Source organism: Pseudophryne corroboree, chromosome 8 (genome assembly GCF_028390025.1).
Source record: "Pseudophryne corroboree isolate aPseCor3 chromosome 8, aPseCor3.hap2, whole genome shotgun sequence".
Classification (NCBI taxonomy): Eukaryota; Metazoa; Chordata; class Amphibia; order Anura; family Myobatrachidae; genus Pseudophryne; species Pseudophryne corroboree.
The window spans coordinates 431234270-431247790 of record NC_086451.1 but is presented as its reverse complement, the minus strand read 5'-3'; the positions used below and the strand labels follow the sequence as shown (position 1 = coordinate 431247790).

General features: G+C 50.2%; 1 protein-coding gene across 2 annotated transcripts in view; it reads right to left on the bottom strand.

Moving 5' to 3' along the window:
• The window catches only part of LOC134947918 (mucin-5AC-like), a 125223-nt gene that overhangs the window by 24346 nt on the left and 87356 nt on the right, over window positions 1-13521 (bottom strand). The window contains exon 1 of one of the 2 annotated variants that reach the window (XR_010182856.1): window positions 11475-11751. The exons of the other annotated variant lie outside the window; for it this stretch is intronic. The gene's annotated coding sequence lies outside the window, so the exon portion shown is untranslated. Of the gene's footprint in view, window positions 1-11474; window positions 11752-13521 lie in introns of those variants that run through there. 2 annotated transcript variants of the gene reach the window in all.

Sequence of the window (13521 nt, the reverse complement as noted above, 5' to 3'; positions counted from 1 at the left end):
TCATCTATTGGGGGCAAACTCCTGAGGGGCATTACTACTGGGGGCAGCTACTGGAGGACATAATTACTGGGGGGCATCTACTGGGGACAAACTACTGGGGGACATTATTACTGGGGGCCAACTGCCGCTCACACACTGCACTCTGCCTCTCACACCCTGTCCCTCACACGCTGCCTCCTGCCCCTCACACGCTGCCTCCTGCACCTCACACGCTGCCCCCTGCCCCTCACACCCTGCCCCTCACACCTTACCCCCTGCTCCTCACACGCTGCCCCCTGCACCCTGCCTCTCACACACTGCCCCCTATACCCTGCCCCTCACACACTGCCCCCTGCCCCTCAAACACTGCCCCCTGTACCCAGCACCTCACACACTGCCCCCTGACCCTCACACGCTGCCCCCTGCCCCTCAAACGCTGCCCACTGCACCCTGCACCTCACATGCACCGAGCCGCACGCAAATGTACTTGCCCCTTCCATGGTGCCCCCCCCTATCATTTTCTTCTGGATCCGCCCCTGCATGGACCAATAATTCAACAACAGGGTGCCCACAGTTTCTGTGTAGAAAAACGTCATATAGAAGATGGGTCTGTCTCTTATAATGTAAGCAAAGTAGAAAATACTACAATTACACGGTAAAAAAGATATTTTGTGTCCCAATTTTTTGGGTTCTTAAATAATTACTTTTCAACTCCTCCAAACAGCCAGCTTCAGCTGCCTTTACTGTGACAACCATTGCATGTATTATTTTTCTCTCTAAGGATTTGTACGTATAATCTATACATTCACTGGAGGAGATGTAGTAAGCCTTTGAGAGTGATAAAGAGGAGAGAGGTAAAGGGGTCATTCAGAGTTGATCGCTAGCTGCCGTTGTTCGCAGGCTAAAAATCGTAATTTCTGTGCATGCGTGTGCACCGCAATGCGCACACGCGACGTACGGGTACAAAGCCCGTTGTGGTTGTGCACATGTTATAGCGAAGTTTTCAGTCGCACTGATGGCCACAAGAAGATTGACAGGAAGGGGGCGTTTATGGATGTCAACTGACTGTTTTCAGGGAGTGTTTGCAAAAATGAAGGTGTGTCTGAAAAACGCAGGCGTGGGTGGGCGTTCACTGGGCGGGTGTATGACGTCAAATCCGGACACGAATAGGCTGCAGTGATCGCAAGCGCTGAGTAGGTTCAGAGCTACTCAGAAACTGCACAAACTGTTTTTGCAGAGCTCGGCTGCACAGGCGTACGCACTTCTGCTAAGCTAAAATACACTCCCCAGTGGGCGGCGGCATAGTATTTGCACGGCTGCTAAAACTAGCCAGCGAGCGATCAACTCAGAATGAGGGCCAAAGTACCAGCCAATCAGCTTCTAATCAGCTTCTAACTGCCATGTTACAGGCTGTGTTTTAAAAATGACAGGAGCTGATTGGTTGGTGGACAATTGTACCCCAATTCAAATTACTCCACACAGTATCGCAACTGTATTCACATTAAATCACATGATAGTGTTTCTTATTCACATCAATCAACAACTAGTGTCCCTTATTCACATTATGTCACACAGTAGTGTCTGTTATTCGCATTACACCACAATGTACTGTATTGCTCTTTATTCACATTACACCACACAGTAGTGCCCTTTATATACGTTATAAGGGTTAGTTTAGGGGACAGGCTTAGGGTATTAGGGATAGGATATTAGGGTTGTAAAAGCTGTTTGGGTTGTGTAAGAAATCTAAGAGGGACATGTACTAAGCAGTGATAAAAATGACTAAGCTACGCGACACAAGTGGGCGGCACAAACACCTGGCCCATCTAGGAGTGGCACTGCAGTGTCAGACAGGATGACAGTTTTAAAAACTAGGCCCCAAAGAGCACATGATGCAAAGAAAATAAAGAGGTGCAGGATGGAATTGTCTTTTAAACAGGAAATGCACAGTTTAATAAACCCATCATTTCAGCGACAGGTGGTCCCCCTGGAAAAAGCTTGCCAAGTTCTCCGAATCACAGCTAGCTACAAACATGCCACCTCTCCATATTTGATGACTTTTCACATTATGAGAAGAGGCAAGAGGAAGAGGACAGTGTCAAGAAGGTGATTACAAATTAGAGAGGCACATGCAATCAGGAACAACACAACAGGCTTTCACCTCCACTTCCATATTGGTGTAGAACAGAAAAGACTTCAACCAAGCAAATAAAATAATTACCACATTACTGGACAAACTGAAAAACTAGGGGCCAAAGCCTCCGAAATTGTACCCCCTTCTATATTTTCAGTGATTAAGATAATCTCGGACTTAATGTTGGGATGCAAATAAACTGGTGTATACCACAGGATCAAGATTGGATATTTTCCCCTCCACGGAGTCTGGAGACTTATTTTGTGAAAATTTTGTGTGGTTTCTTTTTTTCCATTTTTTTATTGCATTTTTATATATATTTTGTGGCAGATGTCTTATTTTTGTTTTTCACAGCTCCCAGTTACACGCATGTGAGCATACCTGTGTTTCTTGTTTATTTTATTCACATTTTATTTTTAAATAAAGCAGCTCCTTAGATGTTTTAGCAGCCCTTACTGAGCCCCAACAGCAGCCCCGGATGGGGCAAGTTGAGTTTGTGTGGGATCGGTAAAGTACTAAGCACGACTGTGAAGTAAACATTTTTGTTATTGAGCCCCTGCCCTAGTGGAGCTTATCACTCTACAGTCCAAACTCATTTCATACTATAAGTAGAACTGTGGGAGGAAGCAATGCTAACCTCTGTGCCCACAGCATGCCTCAGCCTGGCAAGCCAGACATTTTCCTGGCTGTAAGCCACCATGAGGCTCCATACTGGGCCTTATTCAATAATTGTTTGTGCCTCACACGAGCTCCTGACCCATCTAGTGCTGCAGTGCAATGGAAAGCTGATGCAATGCAAGATCACTGAAACTCTGTTCTTCTAACACCGCAAGGTCTTGCAATAACCCTACGCAGCCCTTAGGGAAAGATGGTCCCTGTACGACAAATGTGCATCTTCTAAATAAATAATCCCAAAATGTGGAACATCAATAATAAATCAAAATTAAGGTTGACAAATTGGAGCCATTCATTTGAGTGAGTCCCTAACATGAAATAATTGAGAAGAACCTCTCTCTAATGCTCCGGCAGAAAATCTCACTTTTACCTCTCCATCAGTTGCATTGGATTATGATTCAGTCTCTTCTGAGTCACACTGACCTTGGCCACAAATGTGGTCTCTCCCCACTTTATTTAGAAACACTTCAGCAATTTAAATTTCCACCATTTACGGCTAGTTTTCACAAATCTGTTTGTGATGTTAAAGCTTGTGTCATATCTGCTCTAGGCTTTCATTTAAACCTAGGATCAAGTATTGCAGCACCCCTGGACTTATACAGCATAGGCAGCACCCCTGGAAAATTACACAGCACAGCAGACAGGCAACAGCACCCCTGGACTTAATCGATAGTGGGTCAGAAACCCTGGACTGATAGGGCAGAGGGGCAGCACCTCATATAGGGGGTAATTCCAAGTTGATCGCAGCAGGATTTTTGTTTGCAGTTGGGCAAAACCATGTGCACTTCAGGGGCGGCAGATTTAACATGTGCAGAGAGAGTTAGATTTGGGTGTGGTGTGTTCAATCTGCAATCTAATTTGCAGTGTAAAAATAAAGCAGCCAGTATTTACCCTGCACAGAAATAAAATAACCCACCCAAATCTAACTCTTTCTGCACATGTTATATCTGCCCCCCCTGCAGTGCACATGGTTTTGCCTAACTGCTAAAAAATGTCCTGCTGCGATCAACTTGGAATTACCCCCATAGGGCAGCACCCCTGGAATGATGTGGCAAAGAAAAGACGTGCAAGATGGAATTGTCCTTGGGACCTATGTTGTATAAACAGGACATGCACACTTTAACAAACCAACCATTTCAGCGACAAGGGCTGCCACATGACTGTGGCTGAAATGATAGGTTTGTTTGGGCCCCCACCAAAAAAAGTAATTAATTTCTCCTTGCACAAACTGGCTCTATAGTGGCAAGATGTCGTCCTCATCCTCAGATTCCCCCCCCCCCATTAGTGTTCACCGCCTCATCCTCACAGAGAAATAATATTCAAACAAAACCACATCATTTAGGTCAGTGCCGTTTCTAGCGGCGGGCGAGCCGTGCAACCGCACGGGGCGCCCGCCGCGGCACTTTGTGACTACTCCTCTCCTCCCTCTCTCATCCCCCGAGCGCTCCTGCTCGGGGGGCGGGGCTTCGCGGAATGACGCGTTTGCGTCGTGACGTCACGACGCAAACGCGTCATTTCGCGAAGCCCCGCCCCCCGAGCAGGAGCGCTCGGGGGAAGAGAGAGGGAGGAGAGGAGGACTGGAGATAACCATCGACAGAGGAGGCGGCCAGCGCGCGGGACCCGAAGAGCGGCAAGTTGTAAGTATACTATTCTCTCTCTCCCTCCCTCCCCCCCCTCCCCCCACTTGACACCTGCCGCACTGTGTAAAATGGGGATACCTGCCGCACTGTGTAAAATGGGGGCACCTGCCGCACTGTGTAAATGGGGATACCTGCCGCACTGTGTAAAATGGGGATACCTGCCGCACTGTGTAAATGGGGATACCTGCCGCACTGTGTAAAATGGGGGCACCTGCCGCACTGTGTAAAATGGGGATACCTGCCGCACTGTGTAAAATGGGGGCACCTGCCGCACTGTGTAAAATGGGGATACCTGCCGCACTGTGTAAAATGGGGGCACCTGCCGCACTGTGTAAAATGGGGATACCTGCCGCACTGTGTAAAATGGGGGCACCTGCCGCACTGTGTAAATGGGGATACCTGCCGCACTGTGTAAAATGGGGATACCTGCCGCACTGTGTAAATGGGGATACCTGCCGCACTGTGTAAAATGGGGGCACCTGCCGCACTGTGTAAAATGGGGATACCTGCCGCACTGTGTAAAATGGGGATACCTGCCGCACTGTGTAAAATGGGGACACCTGCCGCACTGTGTAAAATGGGGGCACCTGCCGCACTGTGTAAAATGGGGGCACCTGCCGCACTGTGTAAAATGGGGATACCTGCCGCACTGTGTAAAATGGGGGCACCTGCCGCACTGTGTAAAATGGGGATACCTGCCGCACTGTGTAAAATGGGGGCACCTGCCGCACTGTGTAAATGGGGATACCTGCCGCACTGTGTAAAATGGGGATACCTGCCGCACTGTGTAAATGGGGATACCTGCCGCACTGTGTAAAATGGGGGCACCTGCCGCACTGTGTAAAATGGGGATACCTGCCGCACTGTGTAAAATGGGGATACCTGCCGCACTGTGTAAAATGGGGACACCTGCCGCACTGTGTAAAATGGGGGCACCTGCCGCACTGTGTAAAATGGGGGCACCTGCCGCACTGTGTAAATGGGGATACCTGCCGCACTGTGTAAAATGGGGGCACCTGCCGCACTGTGTAAATGGGGATACCTGCCGCACTGTGTAAAATGGGGGCACCTGCCGCACTGTGTAAATGGGGATACCTGCCGCACTGTGTAAATGGGGATACCTGCCTGCGTACTGTGTAAAATGGGGACACCTGCGTGCGTACTGTGTAAAATGGGGACACCTGCCAGCGTACTGTGTAAAATGGGGACACCTGCCTGCGTACTGCCTGCCTGCCTATCTGCCTGCCGCACTTTGTAAAATGGGGACACCTGCCTGCCGCACTTTGTAAAATGGGGACACCTGCCTGCCGCGCTGTGTAATATGGGGACACCTGCCTGCCGCACTTTGTAAAATGGGGACACCTGCCTGCCGCACTTTGTAAAATGGGGACACCTGCCTGCCGCGCTGTGTAATATGGGGACACTTGCCTGGTGTAATGTGTAAAAAGGGGACTTTTTTATTTTTATTTTTTCCCCCTGTGGTGGGTGTGATATCAGACGAGGCCACGCCCACTGAAATGAGACCACGCCCATTTTAATCAGGCCACACAGCCTCGTCGGGAGCGCGCATGCTTTTTTTCTGGCTATATGGGGGGGGACGCAATTTTTTTTATAGCAATGGGGGGGGGGGGGGCGCATTTTGAAATCTCGCACTGGGAGCCAAATTGTCTAGAAACGGCCCTGATTTAGGTGTCCGTGGACTGCTTACGCTATTACCCAAAGTTTCTGAACTTGACAATGACTTGTCATTGAATGTGCTGCAGGTGACATATAAGGGAGGATGTTCCTAGGTGGTTAACGTCCTTACCCCTTCTTATTATGGATTGGCAAAGGCAACAGATGGCTTGACACCTGTTGTCCGGAATTATGGAGAAATAATTCCACACCGAAAAGGTAGCTTTTTTAGTATTTTGCCCAGGCATGACAATGGGCTTTTTCATCCCATGGAGAACAACTGTCTCCACTGGTGCCTTATTCAAACAAACCACATCACCTTCAGAATTCTCATCGTCAACATCCTCTACAGCGCCAGCTACACCCATATCCTCCTCATCCTGGTGTACTTCTAAAGTGACATCCTCAATCTCAATATCAGCAACTGGACTGGCGGTGCTCTTCCCAGCACTTGCAGGGGGCGTGCAAATGGTGGTAGGAGACTCCTCTTCCCACACAGTGTTGTGAAGGTCAGGCCTAGACATCGCAACCGCGGACAGTGCCAGCACCCCTGTATTTCACAACACCTCTGTAATTTTACACCATACAAGACAAGGCCAGTGTACATTGATTTTCACTGCACCCTAGAATTTTTACAGCATACAAGACAGGTCCACTGTACATTTATTTTCACTGTACCCCTGAATTTTTACAGCATACAAGACAGGGCCAGTGTACATGATTTTCACTGCACCCCTGAATTTTTACAGCATACAAGAGAGGGCCAGTGTACATTGATTTTCACTGCACCCTAGAATTTTTACAACATACAGGGCCAGTGTAATGTTATTTTAACAGCAGCACCCCTATATTTTACAGCATACAGGTGCAGGTTGCTTTTAATTTTTAACAACTGCACCCCTGAATTTTTACAACATACAGGGCCAGCAACAACCCCTTATTTTACAGCACACAGGAGCAGTGTGCTTTTGATTTTTAACAACTGCACTCCTGAATTTTTACAACATACAGGGCCAGCAGCACCCCCATATTTTACAGCATACAGGAGAACAGTGCCCCTGCACCCTGTACAACACAGTGACAGCCAGGACAGCAACAACCATGTACAGCTGCAGCACTAGGCTGTAACAGCACATGAAACACCAGTGACAGCCAGGACAGCACCCCTAACACAGCACAGGTACACCACACTGACTGCAGCAGCACCCCTACAGAACACACACTAACCCCACCCGACGCCATCACCCACAGAGAGAGACAGAGGTCTGTCTCCCTCACCCTTCAAGTCCAAAGTAGAAATGGCGGCGATGCGTGGCTGTTTATATGGGATCCAAAACCTGCGAGAATCCGACAGTGGGATGATGACATTTTGCCTCATTCTGGTTTCCGAGTCTGGCGGGAAGTCCCGAGCCGGACTCGGATCCAGGCTCGGAATGAGATGTTCGAGGGTATATTAGAACCAGTGTATACAAGTCACATTAACTATCCCAATCTATCCTATACAATATATACTAATTTATAATCAGTCATAACAGTAACAGATGCAGTAAAAGCTATAGTAATGAACATTGGCCTTCATTCCGAGTTGATCGCTAGCTGCCGTTGTTCGCTGCATAGTGATGTTTTTTAAAAATGGCAAATCTGCGCATGTGTATGGGCCGCAATGCGCATGCGCGGCGTACGGGTTCAAAGTGCATCGTTGTTTTACACATGTTCTAGCGACGATTCCATTCGCACAGCCGAACGCAAGGAGATTGACAGGAAGTGGGTGTTTATGGGTGTCAACTGACCGTTTTCTGGGAGTGTTTGGAAAAATGCAGGCATGTCCAGGCGTTTGCAGGGCGGGTATCTGACGTCAATTCCGGGACCTTCGTCGCAGCAATCATCGCACAGAATAAGTAACTACAGGGCTAGTCTTGTTCTGCACAAAATGTGTTTGTAGCCGCTCAGCTGCACAAGCGGTCGCACTCTTGCAAAGTGAAAGCACACTCCCCCGTGGGGGGCGACTATGCGTTTGCATGGCTGCTAAAAGTAGCTAGCGAGCGATCAACTCGGAATGAGGGCCATTGCTCAGTGGCAGATCTACCTGTTGATAGAGGGAGACTGGAGGATGGGAAAAGGATCTATACAGGTTGCACTGGACGTGGTATTTATTTACACTATAGACTAACAATGGACACAATGGTGCAGATTTACAACACAAACAATGAATACTGTATACTCAGCTATTACACACACAAGGGCACACTGCTAGTCTTGGATGGTAGGAACAGTATTTATGACCTCTATACTTTTTTCCTGATAGGTAAGAAAGTCCTCATAACACTTTCCCTGCACGCAGAGCCGGGCATAGGCAAACTAGGCACATGCCTAGGGGCACAAGCAGCTTCTGCTGATTAAAATGTTATGCAGCATGCCTATATTCTGTGTGTTACTGCGGCTCTATCTGCATACGAAATGCCTTACTAATGTGCAGCATTATGTGTATAAGGTGTACTGGTGCTGGGAAAGGGGTACAGGGTCAGAGGTGAACCTAGCGTCTGTGCAAGGGGGCACCAGCCAAAATCTTGCCTAGGGCATCATATTGGTTAGGGCCGGCTCTGCCTGCACCTCAGTACTATAGGCAGGTTCACGCTGTCACCACAACAGGATTGCAGCGCTATTCCCTGTGCATCTCACTAATGTAATTCTCCCTGCTTCTCTCCAGCACCATTCCGCCCATGTCTCTCCAGCACCATTCCCCGTACATTTCACTAACGTAATTCTCCCTGTTTCTCTCCAGCACCATTCCCCCTGCATCTCACGAACGTAATTCTCCCTGCTGCTCTCCAGCACCATTCCTTCAACCAGTGGCGGAACTAGCGAGCGGTGGGCCCAGGTGCGACAAAATGCTTTGCCCCCCCCCCCCTCCCATCCCATCCAAGTCCACCCCCTCACCTCTGGAGAGGATCTGGTGAGGGGGACCTGCTCAGGGCCAGAGAAATGGATACCTAGCAACAGTGCCGTAACTAGACATTTTGGCACTGCGTGCAAGAAACAACATCGTAGCCCCACCCCTGCATGCAAAACAGGGGCAGTGCGCGCCGTAGACGCGCGCAAAAATACATAGTGGCGTGGCTTCGTGGGGAAGGGGTGTGGCCACAAAATAATACCAATTCATAAAACGGTGCACAGTAGTCTCCATTATTCAAATTACGCCGCACAGTAGCACCACTACACCAGGTAGAGACCCTTTTACACCTTACGGCAGACAGATTCCTCTTTTTACACATTACAGCAGACAGCGTCCCCTTTTTACACATTACGGCAGACAGTATCCCTCTTTTTACACATAACGGCAGACAGCGTGCCCTTTTTACACATAGCGGCAGACAGCGTGCACTTTTTACACATAACGGCAGACAGCGTCCCCTTTTTACACATAACGCCAGACAGCGTGCCCTTGTTACACATTACGGCAGACAGCGTCCACCTTTGTACACATTACGGCAGGCAGATTCCCCCTTTTTACACATTGCGGCAGGCAGATTCCCCCTTTTTACACATTGCGGCAAGCAGATTCCCCCTTTTTACACATTGCGGCAGGCAGATTCCCCCTTTTTACACATTGCGGCAAGCAGATTCCCCCTTTTTACACATTGCGGCAGGCAGATTCCCCCTTTTTACACATTGCGGCAGACAGTCCCCCTTTTTGCACATGGAAAGAAAGAAAGAAAGAAAGAAAGAAAGAAAGAAAGAAAGAAAGAAAGAAAGAAAGAAAGAAAGAAAGAAAGAAAGAAAGAAAGAAAGAATTATACCCTCTCCGCTGGCTCAGGCTCCTCGGTGCAGCTTCTGATCACGATTCCCGGGCAGGAGAGAAGGAGGAGGAGGGAGGTGGAGGAGGGAGCCGCAGCAGCACTGTTATTGGTTGAGACGCTGCTGCTGCTGCTGTCCCTCTGCTTCACTATAGGCTGTTCTCGGAAGACAGCCTATAGTGAATCAGAAGGACAGCAGCAGCAGTGCCTCAACCAGTAGCAAAGCGCTGCTGCGGCTCCCTCCTCCACCTCCCTCCTCCTCCTTCTCCCCCGTACCGCTGCACTCCTCTGCTCTCTGTCCGGGCGGCTGTGTGCTGCGGGCAGCGGTTGCCCGCAGCACACAGCGGCATGTAATGAGTCAGTTTGACTCATTACATGCTTTGGGCCCCTGGACAGTGGCGGGCCCCAGTGTAACGCACTGGTTGCACTGGCGGTAGTTCAGCCTCTGCCTTCAACATCTCTCCAGCATCACCCCTCATTTTTTCTCACCAGCACCATTCCCCATGAGTGTCTCCTGCCCTGTCTCTCCTACTCCTCACCAGCGCCACCCCCCATCTCTCACCAATGTCATTCTCCTGCTACTCTCCACCACCATTTCCCTTACATCTTATCAACATTATTCCTCCTGCGTCTCTCCAGTGTCACTCCCCTCACGTCTCTCAAGCGCCATCCCTCATGCTTCTCACCAGCTCTATTCTGCCCACGTCTCTCCAGCACCATCCCTCCTTTATTCTCACCAGCACTGTTCCCCCTGAGTGTCTCCAGCACTATCCCTCCTACTCCTCACCAGTGCCACCCCCATCTCTCACCAATGTCGGACTAAATCCCGGCGGTCGGAATCCCGACACCGGGATCCCGACTGGCACAATCCCAACATATTCTCCCTCTGGGTGTGTCCGTAACACCCATAGAGAGAGAATAAATTAGTGTGCCGAGCGTAGCGAGGCACCGTGCCCGCAGCGTGGCGAGCGCAGCAAGCCCGCAAGGGCTGTGTTGCGCTTTCCCCCCTGTCGGGATTGTGCCGGTCGGGATCCCAGTGTTGGTATTCCGACCGCCGGGATTTCGTCCAGCGGGATCTCGTACTGATCCCCCGCCCACGTCTCTCCAGCGCCATTCCTCCTTTTTTTCTCACCAGCACTGTTCCCCATGAGTGTCTCCAGCCCTGTCCCTCCTACTTCTCACCAGCGCCACCCTCCCATCTCTCACCAGTGTCATTCTCCTGCTTCTCCCCAGCACCATTCCACCTACATCTTACCAACATTATTCCTCCAGCGTCTCTCCAGTGCCACTCCCCCATCTCTCCAGCACCATCCCTCCTACTCTCTCACTAATGTCATCCCTTCTGTTCCTCACCAGCACCATTGCCCCCACATTTTGCCAATGTCATTCCCTTTGCATCTCTCTAGGACTATACCCTCCACAGCTTATTGTCATTCCCCCTGCATTTCTCCAGCACTAACCCCATGTGACTCCAGCTCACCCCATCTGTTGAACACCAACAAATTGTCCTGTTCCCTTGCCCCCAACTTTATGTGTAATTATTGAACCTTTAAGCCACCATTATATTTAATCACTAACCTGTGTTATATCAATGCTGCAGCTGCAGCCCTCTACTCTACTGAATCCCCATAGTGGTGGACACTGTGATGTGGTTAGTCACTGTGAGGGGAATCCACTTCAGGAGTGTCCCGAACATGAGGTTCCTCTGTGTGGGATTGCTTGACATGGAATTGAAAAGGCTGCTGCATTGTTTTGTCACACTAGGAGGAGGGGGGTGGCGCACAGCGGGCGCTCTGTACACCCTCTGATGGGAGTAGAATGATTGGCTGCCAGCTGGGACTGTGTGCAGATCCGCTGCAGAAGAGGACCAGGAGGTGAGAGGAGGGGAGGGCAGAGACTCGGGAGGTGGGATCCAGAGGTGATAGGAGCATACCTCTCAACATAACCCAATCCAGGAGTTACAAAATGCTCTGCTCCTGGATTTTTGTCGTAATTTTTCTTAATGGCAATCACAAATTAAGAGGGAAGTCGAGGAGCAGAGCATTCTGTTCCTCCTGAGAGGGTAATGTTGGGAGGTATGATTGGAGGAGCGGGGACTTGGGAGGTGAGGCGGGTACTTTGTTGCTGACCGCTGCATAATAAAATGAGTCAGAGTGACTCATTGTAGTAGTGCTCTAATGCAGCCGGCTGCAGGCCCCTTGATTGCAAGGGGCTCTGGTGCCAGTGGCGGATCCAGGGGGGGGGGGGGGGGCACCCAGGCACGTGCCCCCCTGTCATTTATCACTATAGCTGCAAGAGCTGTGGGACCGCAGGTTGCATGTACGTACCCCAGGGCCCCCGGCCACACCACAGATCGGATCTCTCTTCCGATCCTGCAGCCGCACCTCGTCTCCTCATCTCGGCGGAACAACTAGTGAAGACCCCCTCCCCTGCTACGGCCTCTGTGACTAAGTAATAGATTGCTTTCGGGCCATCAGTGCTGCGGCCCCCCTGCCTGACACACTGACATACTGTCACAGACAGTGTTCAGTAGAGGCTACATTACCAGTATAATATGGGGGCATGGAAGTTATTTCCCCCCCTGGCTACCCTCTGATAGGACCCTTTACTTTAGAGACTACCTCTGCTGATGCACTCCTTCTACTTACATGTGTCCCCACCCAACTCTCCTCCATTATTTTCCTCCTCCCATGCTTGTACAGTATTAGAGGTACACAGAACCTTCACTAGTGTGCCTCTTACCCCCTCCCATAGTTGTCCTCTAACCCCCCTGTGCCGCTGACCTACCTACCTATGTGTGCCACTGAACTGCTCCCCATATGTGCCTCGGCACCCACCGCTCCATGTGTGCCACTAACTGTCTCCCCTATGTGCTTATCTGAACCCACCTCCCCTTGTGTTCGCAGACACCTCATCCCATGTGTTCTTCGGAGTCACCTAACCCTGTGTGCTTCTGACCACCCTATGTGCCTTTGAGCCACCCACCCCATCTATTTCTGTGTAATCACAGCCATCCCCAATTAATTTCCCTTTTTAATTTCCCTTTTTAAAATACTACTCCGCGGCACCAGAATCCGTGAGCCCGGACTCCCAGCTGCAGCAGATCCCAGCGTGCAGCTCCCACTGCTTCTTCCTCTCTGCCCTGCTGCCAGAGCTTCCCACTCGATCCCCGTCCTCCTGACGCATGGCAGCCAGAGCCCCACAGCACTCTCTCCACAACTAGTGAAGGCCCCCTCCCCTGCTCCGGCCTCTGCTGACACTTTCAACTAGGTATAAAGTGCCGATATATAGCTGATATAAAAGTGCCCCATTGCCACGTGTCACTAACCCCTGACAATGAGCATGAAACCGATGGTAACGAGCATGAAACCACTGGCAATGAGCATTGAACCAAGGGCATGAAACCCCCTGGCAACGAACATGAGACCCCTGGCAACGAGCATGAAACCGTTAGCAATGAGCATGAGACCCCTGGCAACAAGCCGGTAATTTAAAAATAATGGTGTTGGAGAAGCTGTGATGTGATGAAGTGCATTGAAGTGGGGGAGTGCTGTGAGGTAGGTATTGAAGGGCAGGTAGGCGTGCTTTACCCAGTCCTGGTTACAGACTCTCTCACCCTGTCACC